The 20,431-nt window shown below is 40.8% G+C and overlaps 1 non-coding gene and 2 pseudogenes across 1 annotated transcript; 2 read left to right on the top strand and 1 right to left on the bottom strand.

Moving 5' to 3' along the window:
• The first annotated feature begins 724 nt into the window (after positions 1-724).
• Positions 725-888, top strand: LOC131897752 (U1 spliceosomal RNA). Its single transcript, XR_009375775.1, has one exon. It is a non-coding gene; the product is annotated as a U1 spliceosomal RNA (small nuclear RNA).
• Positions 889-4,513: 3,625 nt separating this feature from the next.
• LOC131897321 (zinc finger protein 431-like) lies at positions 4,514-14,828 on the top strand (annotated as a pseudogene).
• A 392-nt stretch (positions 14,829-15,220) lies between these two features.
• On the bottom strand, positions 15,221-17,220 carry LOC131897509 (large ribosomal subunit protein uL18-like; annotated as a pseudogene).
• Between the last annotated feature and the right edge of the window lie 3,211 nt (positions 17,221-20,431).

Genomic DNA, 20,431 nt, shown 5'->3' with positions numbered 1-20,431 from the left:
ATGGATTCTTAGCCGTACAGTAACAGGTTACAGTTCAGCATTGTTACAGGCATCTCTGTTTGGCAGACTCAGAAAACCAGTGAGGAGACTGTGAGAGTGTTCATTCCATAAAGCTCTGGGGATTAACCTGGTGTTATGGGTTGTTATTTTTTTTTTTTTACTGTTTTGTGGGCCTGCCACCAAGCTCCCCAAATAAATTACATACATGAACATTTATTCTTTCTTATAAATGCACAGTCTTAGCTTGGCTTGTTTCTAGCCATCTTTTCTTAAATTATCACATCTACTTTTTGCTTCTGAGCTTTTATCTTTCCCTATTCTGTGTACTTTCTTTACTTTTTACTCCATGCCTTGCTGAGTAGCTGATTGGCTAGCCCTTGGTGTTCTCTCCCTCTTTTGCTCCTCCTTCCTTTTTTCCCTCCCAGATTTATCCTCCCACATATTTCTGTCTGCTAGCCCCACCCATCCTTTCCTGCCAAGCTATTGGATGTTCAGCTCTTTATTAAACTAACTCGGCATTTTAGACAGGCAAAGTGTGACAGCTTCACAGAGTTAAACAAATGTAACATAAAAAACTAATACATCTTTGCATCATTAAAACAAATGTTCTACAGCATAAACAAGTAATCTTAAAATATTTCACAATATTTCCCCATTTTTGTCTAAACAAAAATGAAAGGTTTTAACTTTGACATAGTAAAACTATATATAAAAAATACTATCAATACTTACCTGGCAGGGGAGATACCATGATCACGAAGGTGGTTTTCCCAGGGCGAGGCTTATCCATTGCACTCCGGATGTGCTGACCCCTGTGATTTCCCCAAATACGGGAAACTTGACTGCATAATTTGTGGTAGTGGGGGACTGCGTTCGCGCTCTCCCCTGGAAAATAAATTTAAAAAAATACTATCAAATAAGAATTACAATTACAAAATTCAGTTCATTTTTATTTAGCAAATTCATAGAAAACACTCCATCACCAATCACATCTTAGTGACTCTAAAGTTTAATACTTAATTTACTTTCTATCATAATGTAAATCTGAAATTCTAATTATTTTGTCTTTAACTCCATCAAAGATTGCAGATGTGATTAATATTACCTAACAACAGAGGCATCTGCCTGGAAAGTCACCCAAAGTTTCTCTGCCACATTTGGGCATTCATCTTCAGCCTACAAGTCCAGAGTATCTGGCAGACATTTCATGAAGCTGGAAATTTAAAGGACTGTCCTGCCTTGTATTGGGAAATTTCAGCAGTCACTTTCCTATGGGTGCTGCATGTCCAGTCTGCACAGCACACTGTCAAGCAGTTAAGGCTTAAGCAGTTTCTTGCCCAAATGGCTAACCTTGCCACAATGAAAGAAAACCTCTATGGAGTTTTTTCAATGCCCATCATCCTTCTATGAAGTGAAGTGGTCCTGCCAGGAGCAGATGTGTCTCATTGTCATAAAAAACTTTATGTTAACAAAACATTTTAAGTACCATATTCTTTAGGTCTTTGAAGTGTTTGAAAACCATTCATCTATCTGAAATATACCTATTTAACCTTGAAAAATAACTAATATGATTACAAATTTGATTATTATAGATTAACTACTAATCTCATTTCTTTTTTTTTTTTTTTTTCCCCCGAGACAGGTTTTCTCTGTGTAGCTTTGCGCCTTTCCTGGAACTCACTTGGTAGCCCAGGTTGGCCTCGAACTCACAGAGATCCTCCTGGCTCTGCCTCCCGAGTGCTGGGATTAAAGGCGTGCTCCACCACCGCCCGGCGTTCTCATTTCTTAATTATACATTGCATTTTTAAATGAGCTGCATAAGCACAGTACTCCAAACTAGAAACATATATACAGTATAACAAAATTAAGTTTAAATTTGTATGAATACACCAATGCAAGATTTCTGAGGTCAATAGTTGTTTTTTTAAATCTTATCTTCCCATATTCCCCTAAATGGTAACACATGTCCATAACTCCCACACCTCTTTTGAGAATGTAGGCATCATGTTCTTCAAACTGCTGCCTCTTGTCTTTAGTGTCCCAGAGAAAATTTGAGATAATGGCCAAATCCTGGGAAGACCAGCTGTAATCTTTGTTGGTAGAGATCACCAGTTAAGATTCTGGAGGTCTCTCCTGATCAAATCTGATGCATATCAACCTGGAAAGAATCCACAGCATCTTGTTTCCTGTGATAATAAACAAAGCAAAAAACTGTTCTTCAGAGCATTTTTGATTTTTCAGTTGACAGTTATGTTTTTTGAGTTCCATTTTAAAGTTAAGATAGCCCTAAAGTATCTAGGTTGGTTCAATTTTGCTTTTGTTTTTTTTTGTTTTTGTTTTTTGTTTTTTTTTTTTTTGAGACAAGGTTTCTCTGTGTAGCTTTGCGCCTTTCCTGGGACTCACTTGGTAGCCCAGGCTGGCCTCGAACTCACAGAGATCCGCCTGGCTCTGCCTCCCGAGTGCTGGGATTAAAGGCGTGCGCCACCACCGCCCGGCCGGTTCAATTTTGCAATCCTGTTCACAATTCCGTGTCAGGCACCAGTTGTTTGCTCATCAGCATTCAAAAAATTCAAAATCAACACAATCATATATAAGATCCAGACTCCCTGTGTATGTGCATTTTCTTTATATTGCTTTTAGTGTTCCTTTAAACTGTCTCTTTTACTTTATTATTTTTAATCCATTTACTTCTCTCTATGACTGTCTCTATCCATTTTCTTTCTTAAGCTTACACACATTGTAAAAAACATAGTGGAACCTGTTTACAGGTTGTGGGTTTTTGTTTGTTTGTTTGTTTTATATTTTTTACTTCATGTCATTTAGCCTTTTTTAACCATGTGAGCAGACTAGCTCTGCCTCTAGCTTCTGTGGCTGGCTCTGCCCATCTCACAAGTCATGAAAGCCAAGCCTAAAGTCTTTCTTTGTTTTTGTTTTTTTTAATGTACCAACTGCCCAAGGGCTTTCTGTAAGGCAGAAACTCCTAAAGGAGCCTTGAAATTTGAGCCTCACTTTGGTAGGCCAAAATGTTGTTGGTTGTTATCATTCTCGCTCTTAACTCTTTTGCTGTTTATTATTTTGGGGGACCCATCACCCAGCTACCCAAAACTACACAGCGTTTTTTTTTTTATTATTATGAATGTCCAGCCTTAGCTTGGCTTGTTTCTAGCCAGTTTTGTTTAACTTAAACTATCCAATCTACCTTTTGCCTCTGGGCTTGTATCTTTCTCTATTCTGTATACCATCCTTTACTACTTAGTCCATGGCTTGCTGTGCAGTGGGGTGGCTAGACTGTTGTCCCCTCCTTTTCTTTTTTTTTTCCCCCGAGACAGGGTTTCTCTGTGTAGCTTTGTGCTTTTCCTGGATCTCACTCTGTAGACCAGGCTGGCCTCGAACTCACAGAGATCCGCCTGCCTCCTGAGTGCTAGGATTAAAGGTGTGCGCCACCACCGCCCGGCTCCCTCCTTTTCTTGCTCTGAGTTCTATCTACCTTTTTTCTTTGTTTGACTAATTTTTGCATAGGAGACAATATCATAATGTCTACTTCTGTCTGTCCTGGAAGCAATTGCATAGAGTAGGCTGGCATTTTACAAGAGGCATATATGCCTGCTTCTGCCTTTTGAGTGCTGAAGTTAAAGGTATGAGCCAATGTACCCAGCTTGCCCATCTTAGTCATGTAACACACATCTTCAATGGTCTTATTAATTAAAAACAAACCCAGAGTCAGGTATTGAGGTGAACGCTAAAAGATCAGAGAGAAGCAGAACCAGCCGCTGCTTAACCTCACCTCGCCAACTTCTTAGCCAATCCTGTTTCCTCAAACTGGAAGCCTCTGAGTCTTCATCCAAATGGATCAACTGCTGCTAAAAGCTTAAGAGCCTCTAGTTCCTGGTCCTCATGCCTTATATACCTTTCTGCTTCCTGCCATCACTTCCTGGGATTAGAGGCATATGTCTTTCCCAAGCAAAGACATAGGATCTCAAGTGCTGAGATTAAGGTGTGTGTGTCACTATTGCTGTTTCCAGTGTGACCTTGAACTCCCAGCGATCCAGATGGATTTTCGCCTTCCAAGTGATAGGAATAAAGACCTGTGTGCCACTATTTTCTGGCCTCTTTGTCCAATCTAGTGGCTGTTCTGTTCTTTGACCCTCAGATAAGTTTATTAGGGTGCACAATAAATCAATCACAAGGTTTCTTGTTTGTAGTTAGTAACCGTTCATACAATTTCTCTCATTGTTTCCCACTGTTGATTTGGTTACTTGTCTCTCTATGTTTGTTAACAGGCATTTCTCTTGTAAGGTGATATTCCATTCATAGGATATGGAAATTGCAGAGGTGAACCTCCTATTCAGTTTCCTTTTTTAAGTGACTTGTTGTATGTATGTCTGTCATGGAATGAGTATGGGGAGCACCAGAATTATATGACTGTGTTGTTAAAGAAGTATACATTTGCAATGTCATCAGTATCATACTTTCTGTTGTACACTTGAATGGGATATTTTAGAATACAGTGACCTATGATGATGTGCATGTTGACTTCACTTGGGAAGAGTGGACTTTGCTGGATCCTTCCCAGAAGACTCTCTACAAAGATGTGATGCTGGAAACTTACAGGAACCTCACTGCTATAGGTAAGACTGAATTTTCCTTCATGTTTAAAATAGGGGAAAACTGTTCCTTGGTTAGTGATGCTCTTCTGTTGTTTGATTGAGAAAGAAGAAGAATGAGATGAATAATTCAGGCATGGTTCTAGGGTTCACTGAAGATATTAAGTTAAATTTTGTCCAATTTTTAATAATATACCATACATTTTCTGGTACTATATTTTAGGATACAGTTGGGAAGACCATAATGTTGAAGAACACCATCAAAGTTCTAAAAAGCATGAAAGGTAATTTGCATCTGCAAGCTGATACAAATATTCCTGTGAAGAAACCTGCAATGTGTTGTGGAAGTTTTAAACAAAAGCAACAGTGGAAATAAGCACAGCTTAAAGTGCATTAATGACTATTAAATTCTCCCAAAACCATATACCTCAATTTCAGGCAGGTGAATTGCATTTGCAAGACAATCTTTTAAGAAAGAGCACAAAAAACAATGCCTTAATTGATATCACCATTTGATTCATTGTACCATGAGAGCTATGCTGTAGAAACTGCCAATCCATTTATTTCATACTACTCATCTTATAAAAGGTATACACATTGAAGAGGTCATTAGTATATTTCCAAAACCCTCTAATAAGCAAATAGTGCATAGTAAAGCTAGTGCTACTCATGAATTTGTTACTACGAAGTTTAGTGGGAGGTGCACTTAGAGTCAAGAGTCAAGGGGCAATTGTCGGAGAGAAACATTAATCCCTATATCACATGTCTATGGAGAACAGAAAGTCACACTCTGTGAATTCAATGTGGAAACCCTTTTAGTTGTTATTCTTCCTTTACTAGGAATGTCATATGTCACTCTAGATACAAGACATATGAGCATAGGGTTAAGGAAAGACGTAATATACTTCTCTCTCAGAACAATTAGAAGATATGTAGGAGTGCCTATGTGGAGTACACTTGTTGGATTTGATTCAAGTATACAAGTAATTGGTTTTCCAGGTTTATTCTTAATACATCAAAAAAGTAACAACTGCAGAAAAGCCCTATGAGTACTAGGGGTATATGTGTAAATACTTCTCTGTCCTATTTTACTTAGCACATGTAGTATGATTCACAGTTATAGAAAAATTTATGGTTGCAGGAAACATGGTAAAGCTCTGCGGTTTTCCAGTTCTCTTGATATATATGAAAAATCATATAGAAAAAAGATTCTGTGTATGTGAACCTTGTAAGAAAGGATCTTAACATCACAGGTATCTTCAAAGATGCAAAACAACCCTTCATGAAGGGAAAAAACATGAGTGTAAACTCTGTGATTAAACCCTTAAGATGTGATTCCTCTTTACTATTGGACCAAACTGCAAAATCAGTTCATACAGATGTAAAGATTCAATAGTGTACTGAATGTGCTAAAGCTTTTACATGTGCTAATTTTCTTTGCAGGCATGAAAGAAGTCATGAAGAAGTCTTTGCATACAACAGTGATCTTCAAAAGCACAGAAGAACACATACTGGAGAGAAACCCTATGAATGTAATCAGCGTGCTAAAGCCTTTGTATGTTCTAGTAGTCTTCAAAAACATAAAAGAACACATACTGGAGAGAAACCCTATGAATGTAATCAATGTGGTAAAGCATTTGGATATCATGGTCCTCTTCAAATGCATAAAAGAACACATACTGGAGAGAAACACTATGAATGTAATCAGTGTGGTAAAGCCTTCTCTATACCAAGTAGTCTCAAGTCACATAGAAGAACACACACTGGAGAGAAACCCTATAAATGTAATATGTGTGGTAAAGCCTTTTCACTAAATGGTTCTCTTCAAAAACATAAAAGAACACATACTGGAGAGAAACCCTATGAATGTAATCAATGTGGTAAAGCATTTAGATATCATGGTTCTCTTCAAATGCATAAAAGAACACATACTGGAGAGAAACCGTATGAATGTAATCAGTGTGGAAAAGCCTTTACACGAAAGGGTAATCTTCAAGTGCATAAAAGAACCCATACTGGAGAGAAACCCTATAACTGTAATCAATGTGGGAAAGCCTGTGGACAACAGTGTCATCTTCAAATACATAAAAGAACACATACTGGAGAGAAACCCTATGAATGTAATCAGTGTGGTAAAGCCTTCTCTACACCGAGTAGTCTCAAGTCACATAGAAGAACACACACTGGAGAGAAACCCTATAAATGTAATATGTGTGGTAAAGCCTTTGCACTAAATGATTCTCTTCAAAAACATAAAAGAACACATACTGGAGAGAAACCCTATGAATGTAATCAATGTGGTAAAGCCTTTGCACGAAGGGATTATCTTAAAAGTCATGAAAGAACACATACTGGAGAGAAATCTTATGAATGTAATCAGTGTGGTAAAGCCTTTCTCCAACAGATTCTTCTTCGAAGGCATCAAAGAAGAATACATAGTGGAGAGAAACCCTATGCATGTAATCAGTGTGGTAAAGCCTTTGTGTTTCACAATAGTTTCCAAAGACATAAAAGAACACATACTGGAGAGAAACCCTATGAATGTAATCAATGTGGTAAAGCATTTGGATATCAGTGTTCTCTTCAAATGCATAAAATGATACATACTGGAGAGAAACCCTATGAATGTAATCTGTGTGGTAAAGCGTTTACACGACAGTGTTATCTTGAAGTGCATAAAAGAACCCATACTGGAGAGAAACCCTATAACTGTAATCAATGTGGTAGAACATTCTCTACACAGAGCAGTCTCCAATTACATAGAAGAACCCATACTAGATAGAAACCCTATGAATATAATCAGTGTGGGAAAGCCTGTGGACAACAGGGTCATCCTCAAATGCATAAAAGAACACATACTGGCCGGGTGTTGGTGGTGCATACCTTTAATCCCAGTACTTGGGAGGCAGAGCCAGGTGGATCTCTGAGTTCGAGGCCAGCCTGGGCTACCAAGTGAGTTCCAGGAAAGGTGCAAAGCTACACAGAGAAACCCTGTCTCGAAAAACAAAAACAAAACAAAACAAAACAAAAAACAAAAAAAAAAAACACATACTGGAGAGAAACCCTATGAATGTAATCAATGTGGTAAAGCCTTTGTCTATGCTAGTAGTCTTCAAAGACACTTGAAAACATCATACTGCAAAGAAACCTTATAAATGTAGACAGTGTTGCAAAGCTCTTTATACAGAAATAAACTTTTTGTATGCAATCAATCCATTAAAGCCTTTGATTATTACAATAGTATTAGGGGACCTGAGAAAAATTCTGAAGGCTCCTTAATATAAAGTATTTGTTTAGATGTTTAGTCAACACACTTACATTCAGTTATACAACAGTATTCTGTAGAAAAACTTGACAGTCTCAACAGTCTGTTCAAGTTTTATGATAATCCATTTTAATATTGTCTGTACCTGCAAACTCATGGAAAAAATAAATTTGTGAATTTATGAAGCCCTATGTGTAGGGTAAAAGGGCCAGCCAAAGAAACAGATCCTAACGCTGAAACCAGAGCCACAGAAAAACACATGAGGAGCATGAAACCAACCAATCCTTGAGCAGGAAAGTCAACCAATCCCTAACATGAAATCCAGCCAATCTCTAAGATTGTCCAAGCTCAGAGTTTGTAATGAGACCAATTCCCACCCTGAAAATCTTTTCAGTGGAAAAACTCCACCCCTAAAAAGCCCCATAGCCATGTGCATGTTCAGTTGGTAGCTGCCTTTTTTTTTTCAGCCACTCTCCTAGATACCCTACGCCCCCACTACCCGCCACGTTCCCCACCCCCATAAATAACTTGAATGAGTTTTGTGTGAAGACCTTTTGCCATCACGGAGCATAGTCTCTACGGGGAAACTTCCCTAGTGGAGCCTGGCAGAGAAGCAGTAGAACCCTCTGCTGGGAAACTCCCAAAGGGGAGCAGAGCAAAAGTAACAACTTCTTGCTAAAGCTGCAGTAGACTGGTACATTTCTGCAAAGGGTTTCCCCTTCGTTGTGTGAAGCACAGAAGCAACAATTTGCGCCAGAGGTGAGAAGAAACCATCATCTCTGCTGGGAAACTCCCTAACGGAACTGAGCAGAGAAGCAATGCACACCTCTGCTGGGAAAGTATTAGAAGTATATTGCGAAGTGGGAATAGACAGAGTGGAGGGCAGCAGAGCTCTGTTACAGGAATGAATGCTTTTCAACGAAACTTTCAAATTGGCTTTTCTTTAAATGCACCACTGTTCTATCTCTTAGTTGTTCCTATTCCCCCATTGTTTCCAGGTCATTAAGAGGAAGTGGGTTTTGTCCTCTCACATCTTTCTGTGGTATAATTCTCACACTGGGAATTTACTAAAATGCCTGGCCTCATGACAAGGCTCGGGTCGTTTATAGCTGATACTACTTTCTGTCCAGGCCAGTGTGCTCACAGCAGGGTAGTTTACATGCCAGACATTCTCAGCTGTGTTTACATAGAACTTAAAGACTGCCTTTGACTCTGGAGCTCAGAATACAGCTGAGCAGGATACTAGTCAACGTTAGGCAGAATAGGGGATTTAACTGGAAGATTTTCTTTGCGAGAAATTCTCGGAATGGGGATTGATTCCATAGAGATTTTGAATTGGAGATGTCTAAAGTTGGGTGTAGGGAATTTCCATGTGTCAACAGTTGACTTTGGAGTTCCCAGGAGACCCTAGATTAGGGGCAGGAGGTGAACAGGTGTAGGGGTTGTGCCTTCAAATAGCTTGGGGCCTGGCCGAACTCCTCTCTCACCACCTGCTCCTTCAGCAAAGGACACAAGAGCTTCCCGGAACCAGGGGCTGTGGTTGGGGCAGGGGTGGGGGTGGGTCAGGGACAGATCAGGGTCAGGTGTAAGACCAGGTCCATACCGCTGAGCTCTATGCTTTAGGCCAATAGCCTTAGACTCCAGCCAGAAGGCTGGCTGGGCAGTGAGCAGAGAGGCAGCAGGTAGAGGCCTCAGTTGGGAAGGCTGATGGAATGTGCGGAGGTCCCACAGCCAATGGGAGCCCAGCGACTTTCCCTCAACAGTGAGCGAAGTGTGGGCAGAAGCGGTGCTCAGGGGCAGAGTGGGAGGGCCTGTAGATCAGCTGAGGCTGCTGTCCCACCTCTGCCACCACCGGTCTGTCCACCACACCCCAGCTTTGCTACGTCCAGGAGGCAGGTGCTGAGAGACACAGAAATACTGGAGCCCCAGTCATTGGGAAGGGGAACTCTCTATTATGACTGCTTTTCCAGAGAGAAAACTGCCTTGCAGGGGTTAAAATGCTTAGGCAAGACGGAATGTCAAGAGTCTTGATTTATTGCCAGTTGCTTTATTTAACACATCCAGAGCCTGGAAACAACACAAGTGTCTTGGGTAGGTCCTGCCTTTGTTCTAAGTGAATTAATAGACATAACAAAATGAATAAAAATGTGTAAAAGGAAAGAGGGTGAAGAAAGCTGGGGGAAAACAAACAAAACGTCCTTAGCAACCTGTAGACCTCAGATGGAAGAGACCGTTTACTGTGGCTAATAAAAGCCAAAAACAAATTTGTGGGAAGATTTTATAGTGTCCTTGGTAGAGGCTGTCATCTTCAGGGACTGTCTCTACCCTACTTCCTCTAGCTGCAGGAAACTGACATACAGAAAGGCTAAACTGCCACCAGCCATGTAGTAGAGAATCTCAGGGGTGCCACTGCCATCTCCCTCTCGGACTTGTGGCTTTGGAACTCTGTTCCTTAGAAGTACACCCTAACCCTGTAAATGTGGTTACTAGAAGTCCTAGGTAAAGCAGGTAGTCTCCTTGATTAGTCCTTTGATATTGTTCATAAAGGACCGTCACCAGCAGCTACAATGATAAGGACCTCATCACATGACTTTTTCCATCCGAAGTGCTTCTCTCTCTATATTTTTTAAGGAAGAAATTTGTTGATGATCAGTTTCCAGAATTCTTTCAGAGGAAACACAGAACTTAGAGGGCAGCCTAGAACTAAAGAGACTAGTGGACACATTGCCACTTATTATGTCTACCCGCCATATCTGGCAGGTAAAGTGCTTGCGTGGTTTGACCTTTAAGGAGCATCTCCTGACCTCCAAGGAAGAATACATCATAAGGTGGAGATTCATTTTTAGGGCTGTGATTTCAAATCCATTTCCCCATATTTCAAAATTCTTAGAGTCAGTAAATCCATAGAGAAATAATTTCCAGTGAAGTGAAGCTTGGTTTTTTTTTTTTTAAATATATTAGAAGAAATTAGGGCAGCATTTCCTATGGCAAGACAGTACGCAGAGGGACTTGTGGACAGGATGACATGCTGTGTGGGTCAATGGGTGTCTGTGTGTCTCTGTAACATAGTGATGGGGAAACACGGGGTTGGGCTCAGAAGAAAGAAGGAGCTCCCGCTCTGGGACTGATGTGCTGCTGCTGAGCATGTTATTCATAACTCTCACATCTCCCTGACTTGTGGCAACCCCAGTGTCACAGAGGGGTGTCTTAGCATCTTCATTACATCCAGGCCCCAGGGCCAGCATCTTATGAGAGTAAGAATTGATTTTAATGCACATTTCCAGGTTATAGTCCATCTTGGGGAAATCAAGGCAGAAACTCAGTAAGCTAGTCACATCAAATCCATTGTAAAGAGTAGAGAGATGTGAATGCTCCCATGCTGCCCAAATGACTCTTCTTATGTACCAGATTTTTCCATTGTTAAAGAGTTCAGGTCCCTGCCAATGAAATGAATCTGTCCATCTCAATTAACAATCTATAAAACCCACAGCCATGCCCAGAGTCAACCTGATCAAAATGGTTCCTCATCTTGAGTCCCTCTTCCCAGCTGACTAGTCTGGCTCAGTCTGATAATAAAATCTAACAAGCACACTGCCCCAGCATCGTTTCCAGGCTTAGAGCAGATTTGTGCCTTGACTCTGGAGTCTCCAATTGGACTGTAGACTGGATGGTCTTCTACATGGAAAGACCTGCAAAGCAATGTCCTGAATGTCTTCTGCACATAAGGAAACTCTTGTTATGTAAGGCAGATTCCAGGTCTCTGGTCACCTTCAGTACACAGCAAGAACAGACCACTGTGAACTACTCCACACAGTGGACATCCACCCAGTATACACACATTGACCACACAGAATTTAGTCACACTGACCATCTCACTCTTCTTGTTCTGGGATGTGCCAGCTTCTTCCTCTAACACAAATGATGCCTGGCCCATTGCTATATCCATCCTAAACCCAACAAGATCTATATATTTCCTTTGAAGAGGCAATAACCTGAAGTCTGTTCCCAGCATTTTTGATGGACTTTTCCTTGGTGCATCATACTCTTTTCTATGCCCTTTCTTCTAGGACACAGATGGAGCCAGGCTCTGCAGTGGGTGCCCTCTGTGCAGAGCCTTGGTGAGCCAAGCACTGAGATGGCCCTGAAGACTTTCTACTTTGCAGGAGTAGTCTCCATGAACATCACGGTGGATGTGCCTCTGATCAAAGACATCATCCACACTTCTAAGGCCATCAGGTAGCTTCTCTCTGACTTGTTTCTAGAGGACCAGTGGTCCTTGTATTCATGAATGCCTATGATATGTTACCTGGGCAATATGTAGTGTTCAGGGGGCAGATTTCCTGTGTTGATCAGTGTTTACATTTTTAGAAAGTTGTTAAAGTCAAACTGAATATAGGAAAAAGGAAATGTATGTTTTGCTTTTGGGGGGAGGGGCTACAATAACATGAAAGTGTAAATACTAAAGGGGCTAGTAATGTTGAGCAGTAACTGCTTCACAGACATTTCACCCCTTGGTGTCATTACTCCATGCCCAAATAGCCCTGAATCATCTTTCTCCTGCTTGGTTGGTGGCCATGTTCTGTAAGCACCTAGTGATTTAGTCAGGTTTTCAAGAGACCTGTGATTAGAAGAACTAGAGATACAACAAATTGCTTTAGGGGTAACAATCATTTTTACCTATTCTTTAAGTCTTGTGAAAGAAATGACATTAAAGCCGGGTGGTGGTGGCGCACGCCTTTAATCCCAGCACTTGGGAGGCAGAGCCAGGCGGATCTCTGTGAGTTCGAGGCCAGCCTGGGCTACCAAGTGAGTTCCAGGAGAGGCGCAAAGCTACACAGAGAAACCCTGTCTCGAAAAACCAAAAAAAAAAAAAAAAAAAAAAAAAAAAAGAAATGACATTAAATAAAAAAAAAAAAAAAAAAAAGCTATTCCTTGTTATAGACCTGCAACTGTGAACATCCAGGGGTTTGGAAACCTACCTGCATCCTCCTGGTTAGTTAGAATATCCCCAAATCCTGTGTGGAGAGGATGTTGTCCACTGTGAAGACAGAAGATGATAGAGGTGGTAGAGGGCAGGGGTAGTGATGGCAAGGGGCAGAGGGAGGTCAAATGCACAGGAGAGGGTTCCCTGTGGAGAAGGATGTCAGCACATGTTTTTCAGGTCCGGTGAGGATGAAGAAGGGCTTCCTCTGTCAGAAAATTTTTTCCTTAAAATCTTCTCACTGCTGGAATGGGCATCTGGGGTCTCCTCAAACCAGTTAGCCTCACTGAGAGCTCTGGAAGTCCTGTGTTGGGGGACTCACTCAGGAAGTAAAGTAGTTATGGCAGCGAATAGCACTGATCTAATAAAGCAGCGCACTGCACACAGTCTTGGTCCTTTCCTGTGTGATCATTGTTTCTACTTCTTGCATCACTCCTGTTATCACAGCACAGATCAACAAGGGAAATACACACACACACACACACACACACACACACACACACACGGGAGTGTAGGCAGAAGCTGCTGTGGGTGTTCGATTCCTCACCATACAATAGCGCATCAGCTTTTCCTGACCCTTTCCTGATCAGCCTATACTATAGTGAAGGGCATTTAGAAACCAGAAGTGTGAGAAAGAGGTAGAACAAGGTCATGATAAATATCCCTGAGATCTTGCCTCACTTCCAGCACCAAAACATAAACTAGACCGTGTATGACAGTAGGAACCCTGAGGATAGGTTTTAAGAGTGTATTCTTCTGGTCTGAATTTTTTTAAATGCACATGCCATTTTATGTATCTGCCATACAGGTTTAATTTCTATTTGTTTGTCTCTGCATGTAAGAAATTGTGTGAGTGCCCCTCCATGTGTGCTGAGGCATGAGGTCAACCTCATGAGCCACTGAAAGTTTTTTTAAAAATGTGTCTGTTGGGATACATTAATTATGCACAACATGGATTTCATTATGATGCTTTTATGTAAGTATAAAATGTGCTTTGGTCATATCCACGTCCTGTTACCTTCTTGTCCATTTTCTACTTAAATTTGTATAGAATTTAAGCAATAGGATAATAGCTGGGGTGAACACCTTCCTTTGAAATTTCATTTTGTTCTGCTTAAGTTTACCCACAAGCTCTTTACTCACTTGTGTACATGAAATCTTACCTTTATGCAATTTCCATGAAGTTTAAGTTACATATATTTATAACACTTAATAAATTATATTAAGTCAGAGTATTATTTTCCATGGCTTTTTTTCATTATTATTACTTACAAGAATTTTGATAAATTATCTCAGGAAATACGTCTGTAGAAAACCTTAATATATACTTGCTTATATTCATCGGTTGTAATTTACTAAGTGAAGAGTCTTATGCACCTAGTATAATTAACAGCAATTTATACATTTGTTTTTCAGTATTCCAAGACAGGGTTTTCATTCTGGAGCCCTGGAACTAGCTCTGTAGACAAGGCTGTCCTCAAACTCAGAGATCCACGTGTCCCTGCCTCCTAAGTGCTGGGATTTCACGTATGTATCACCATTGCCTGACAAAATATTGTACTTTTTAGTACAAGAACTTTGCTCTGTTTTTAAGTATTATTAGTCATACAGCTGAAGACTTGTGTTATTTTCAGTACACTAAAATTAACCACTGATTTTATATCATTTACCTTCAGATAGTCTACTAATGTCACTAAAGAGAACATCTGAGGAACATGGTTTATTCTTATTTGGTGTAATGGGGTTGCTTGGGTGTAGGTACTATGTCCAAATGCATCATTATACTCACACTAAATATGTGCAATTTTATATCAACTATTCCAATGCAACATGCTTTGAACTAATTTTAGTTGATATGTATGGAAAATCCCAACCTACTGCTATCAGAGATTATTTTGCACACCATTACACAATCCCATGTCATATTCCGTTCATTGTGAAATTCTGGAGCATGTTTTACTATTTTTTGCTTCCATAAATATACTACACTTAATGCGATATCTTTCATGTGAACACAACAATGTATTCTGTCACTAAACTATACTGCTATCTTCTTTCTATGTCTTTGTACATTATTTCAAATCAGTTTCACAATTTCCTATATTTGCTAAAAGTGATTATACACAATAGTATAATTTATCCTTTTATACTTTTCCAAATAACACTATTAAAATTATGTATTTTCAACAAGAAGATGATGTTAAGCATGTTCGATTTACAACACAAATTCAATATAATCCACAGGAAATTCACAAAAAAATTATGACAGGATAGCTGAATCCAAAGCTATGTGCCATGTGGAAAAACTCAAAATTCTTTTTTTTTAAATGACTCCTTTTATTAAAAGGTTGGATTTACAGCATGGTTTATTGTATTATACTTATACATTTTATCTTCAGATGGAGGAAACGGTTGGAGTGACTTAGCTTCACCATGTATTCCACATGTTAACATGCAGTTACCACTGTGACTGAAATTAGATCTGATGGTATCATCTTAGAAATCAACCAACCAACAGACATCTTAGACTGGGGATGTAGTGACTGTTTTCATGAAGTGCCAAGTTCCACAAAGCAGAGCCTCACATTTTAAGACCAGTGGTGATCAAACCCTGAACCACCTCAGCTGACATACAGATAAATCCAGACTGGTATAAATCACGGAAGACAATTTTTACTTCTTGTGGGATGAAGGGCTATTTCTTAAAAGACACAAATTGTATCACCTAGTTCTTTCCCTTGTAAATTCAAGGTTTAGTATTTGACTCTTCCAATTTATTTTCCTATGTATATTCAGGTCTGGCACATACCTTTCAACAGCTGCGTAAAATGAAAACTAGAAAAGCCACAACCCTTTTGGCTCAAATTGTTAAATCTGTGAACTTCATTGTCATTCAACTGCATTGTCATGGGTCTGTTGCTTACCAGATTTGACAAGCTAAAGGATAGTGACTCCTTCCAGGAAGACTAGAAACCCAAGAGCTCTGCTGGAGTCAAGTAAGATGGCTTTTTCTGGGGGAGGGGGGGAACTAAGCTTGTTTTGTGGGAGGAAAACACTTCTCAGCCAGGTGGTGTTACTTGCCCTTAATCCCAGCAAAGGCAAGTGGATCTGAGCTCCACTTCTTGGCTTTCACACCTTCATGCTATCCCCTACGGTTTCATAATAACAGCTTAACCAACACAGAAAAGGTTGCTTAGTCCATGGGTTTATTATCTTTATGAAAAAACCTTCATAGAAAATTGCTTTAGCTCTCAGCAGCCCTTTCCTGAGCTCTGAGGAAGCTTGCCTTCTTTTGAGCAACCCGATCTTTCTTCTGGGCAAGAGACATTTTGGGTCGGTTCCACCTCTTCTTCACCTCTCTCTTGGGCTTCTTCTCATAGACTGGATTCTCTCAGATAGCAGCATGAGCTTTCTTATACATCTCCTCCACGTCTGGAGTTACGTTGTTCTTGAGGTACTGAGAGAACTGTTTCTTATAAGCATCTTCATCTTCCTCCATCAGGGAGCGCATGTAGTCTGCGACATTCTGACCCATGATGTGCTTACGGTGTACTTCTGCGTTGAACTCCTTGCTTTCAGAATCATAACCAGGGAATCATTTGGTACTATGAGGAATAGACAAGCCTCCATCCACAGCTCCCTTCAGGGCCTCAAAATCTTTATTGCCAGTAGTAGTTCGGCCAAGACCTGCATCCAAATAGCAAGTGAAGGCACCAGGCTGACCATCAATGCTTTCCACACTGTATTCATCTCCAGTCACCTCCACGTGGCCTTCATAGATCTTGTCCATGCCAAACCTACTGAGAAGCCTGCGGGCCAGCAGCAGGCCAGTGCAATAGACGGTAGCATAATCTGTCAGGCCGACTTTCACATCATACTTGGGCAGCTCGTGTGCATATACTGCACACACAATCATGTCCCCTTCTATACAGGCACAGGCAATCTGGCAGATGATATCTCTGTTGGTTACACGAACTATCATCCTGTAGTTGGGTGTGTTGTACTTATTTTTGTCTTGGATCACCAATCGTTTCTGAGCATAGTAGTCAGTTTTACGCTCTCGCTGTTTTCTAAATCTCACTTGGTATCTCTTAAAGTAGGCCTTATTCTCGACAACTTTCACAAACCCCATCCTGCGGAACAGCAACCTGCGACCACGGCTCCACAGACCTGCAGGCCTGGCGGCGCAAGGGGGAAAAAGCTCAAAATTCTTAATAGCATTAAGACAAACTGGTACACACATTGACATAATGTGACTTTTGTACTTAACACAAATCCAGAACAATGAAGAATGTGTTGCTAGATTTTTTCTGCCTGGCCCACAGTCAGGACAAGTCTCTATCATCAGCCAGTAAACACAGAGACTTATATTGGTTACAAACTGTATGGCCGTGGCAGGCTTCTTGCTAACTATTCTTACAGCTTAAATTAATCCATTTCCATTAATCTATACCTTGCCACATGGCTCGTGGCTTACAGGCATCTTCATATGCGGCCTGTCATGGTGGCGGCTGGCAGTGTCTCTCTGACTCAGCCTTCTACTTCGCAGCTTTATTCTCCTCCTTGTCCCGCCTACACTTCCTGCCTAGCCAATGGCCAATCAGTGTTTTATTTATTGACTAATTAGCAACACATTTGCCATACAGAACATCCCACAGAAAGAATGTGTACAATATTTGTGAAAGAATAAGGAAATAGAAGAAGCCAAGAACAAAAGCACAAAAATATAGTCAAGGTTTCATCAAAAGCCTAAAGGGAACCCAACCAGGAAAAATGTGAACTTGAACAAAGTTAGCTATGACTGTACATCTACAGAAACTACATAAGAACAGACTGCACAACTCACATAAAATAACTCAAAATGACCCCTAAAATGATATATTTCTGACCCTCCAACTATTACTGATCTCTCTTCCAAACAGAGAGCCCACATGCTCTAGAGCCCTCTAGAAATAATGGTGATCAGAAACATTGGCTATGGCTATCCATCCTCTCAGTCCCTCTTGTGGTTTCAGGCAAACCTGGTCTGACTGACGCCCACACACAAAACAATGTTGAAGAATAATGTCTGCTTCCTGCTACATGGATTATGGCACAAGATGTGGAGTCTGCCTTATCCACCTGCCCAACACCATGGACACCCAAGGAACCTCTGCAGCTCAGATATTCCTTTTGTTCCCTGGATTGAATATCTCTGAATCATGCTATTGTGGCTGGTGATAGAGGAAAGTTAAAACCATTCTAATCAAGAATATCTGAAAGATAACCCCATTACCTCCTTTCTGCCACTTTCTAAACTATTTGTAGAACTTACCACACAAACTGTGAAATGCAATGTTAAGAATTTCTGCAAACCATGTCTTCATTTTTCCAATCTGTCTTCCCACTGCACACCAAAAGCAATGCCAGTGTGTTGACACAGGACAGTGATAATATACACACCACATCTCCCTAGCCAGGCCTGCAGAGCCTCCCCATTCCTAGGGAATGCACACAAAGGGAGGCTTAGAGGAGAAGGGCCACTACCTGGGTCAACACATGGACCAACGGAACCAGACTGTCTCATGGTCTATCCAGCTCCCAGATGACAGACAGCTCAGCGAAGAAGCTCCTCGAGTGCAAGGCAATGTGCCCCCACTCACCCTGGCATTGCTTACGGTCTCCCTCGCTGCTTCCTATAGTTACATTAGAGGAAAATGCTAGAAAAACCCCACAATCCACCTCCCACTGGAGCTCCTGATTGCTAGTCTTGCCCAGAGTCCCTAAACAGACAGTATACACACCTGGGCCTCAGAACAGTGGGGACTCCCACTAGATGAGCAGAGACCAAATGACTAAGGCAGCACAGGCCTTCCCAGCTCTGCCCTTCTACCCTAGCGGCAGTCAGGCCTCTAGTCCGGGATATCAGTACTGTAGGAGAAATTCTTCCAATCTCTCCGAGCACTTCCTGTTCTTCTCCCAAGATGTGGTGTCCCTTGTGTGCATATTCCATTCCATGGTCAATGACTAGTACAGCCACCCTTTGCTTCATAGCTCAGAAGCAGCCAAACATAGGTCATATTCAAATGGTAACTGTTCTTAAAGCAAAAAGAGGCCATGAATTATAGAACAATGAAGTGTCTATGGAAGGCTTAGAGGCAAGAAAGAGATAATGGAAATGATGTGATTATAATCCTCAAAATTTACTTCAAAAAGTTGAAATAGACTTTATGGCCATGTGTGCTCCAAAGACTAGGGATTTGTGTTACAGCACACCGAGTGTTAGTCACACATTTTCTCTCAGGCTGTCCATCTTAAACCTGTAAAATAACAGGTCTTTTAGGAGGAGCCACACCATTTTATCCAGGTCTATTTTGCGTGAATTAGTGTAACTACTGTAATTTGATTTCAAGGTAAGCTCAGTGGTTTATCCAGATTCTTGATTCCCTGGTCTGTGGACCCAAGAAATGGCCAGTCAGGACATTTATTAATCATCTAAAATTGATTACCTCACTACTTATTTCTAATGTGAGCTACAGTCAAAGAGGAGAGCTTTCATGCTCCTTCTTGCCCATCCCTTTCTTTTCTGTGACTAACCTGCTTTACAGTTGTTCAGTGAACCCAATTCTTACACAGGTCTCTCTTCATTTACAAGTTTTCAGTAAAATCCAGAGCATTTGGAGGACACTCAATAACTGGTCTATTTTTCCTTTTCACTCACCAGTTAAGGCCCAGCCTTGAAGTAGTTGTAGGACTATCGTTCCAGCATTGGGCAGCAGAAGTAGGATTAGGTATTCAGAGCAAGGCTCAACTACACGCTGTGAGGCAACCCTAAGCTACAGGAGACATTGCTCTAAACAGAAAAAGATAAGCAATAGAACTTGAGAAAAATGGACAGAAACTTTTTTTTTTTTTTTTCAAAACAGGGTTTCTCTGTGTACCTTTGCACATTTCCTGGAATTCGCTTTGGAGACCAGGCTGGCCTCGAACTCACAGAGATCTGTCTGGCTCTGCCTCCCGAGTGCTGGGATTAAAGGCATGCGCCACCACTGCCCAGCGAGAAACTCTTAATGGCCTGGAAACAATGGGGAATAGGAACAAATAAGAGATAGAATAGTGATGGATTTAAAGAAAAGCGAATTTAAAAGTTTTTCTTGAAAGCATTCATTCCTGTAACACAGGAGTTGTGCCATCTAACATCTAACTTAAAGAGCTTTTCTTTATCATGAATTGGTTCATATAAGAGAAAGCAAGCATGGAGGCCCGAAGTCAGAGAAATCAACTCTTTTCAGTTGGTGCTATCATTTGGGAAGTTAGGAAATGGTGCCATTCTGGAGGAGATATGTCACAGGGGGTATGTTTTGAGAATTTACAGCCACACATCATCTCCAGTTCCTACTCTTTGCTTCATGCTGCAGGTTAAGGATGTGAGTTCTTAGCCTCCTGCTTTAGCTGCCATGTCTGACACTTGTTCCCATGCCACTTTCATGGTGGACCTGTAGTCCTCTGGAACCTGAGCCAAATTATATCAATACATTATATAAATACAACAGAATAGAACGTAATGCCAATCTATAAAGCTTTACACCTGTATTAGTTGTT

The sequence above is a fragment of the Peromyscus eremicus genome, chromosome 22, assembly GCF_949786415.1.
Source record: "Peromyscus eremicus chromosome 22, PerEre_H2_v1, whole genome shotgun sequence".
NCBI lineage: Eukaryota > Metazoa > Chordata > Mammalia > Rodentia > Cricetidae > Peromyscus > Peromyscus eremicus.
The sequence above is the reverse complement of the archived record's forward strand: the minus strand, read 5'-3'. Positions and strand labels throughout refer to the sequence as shown.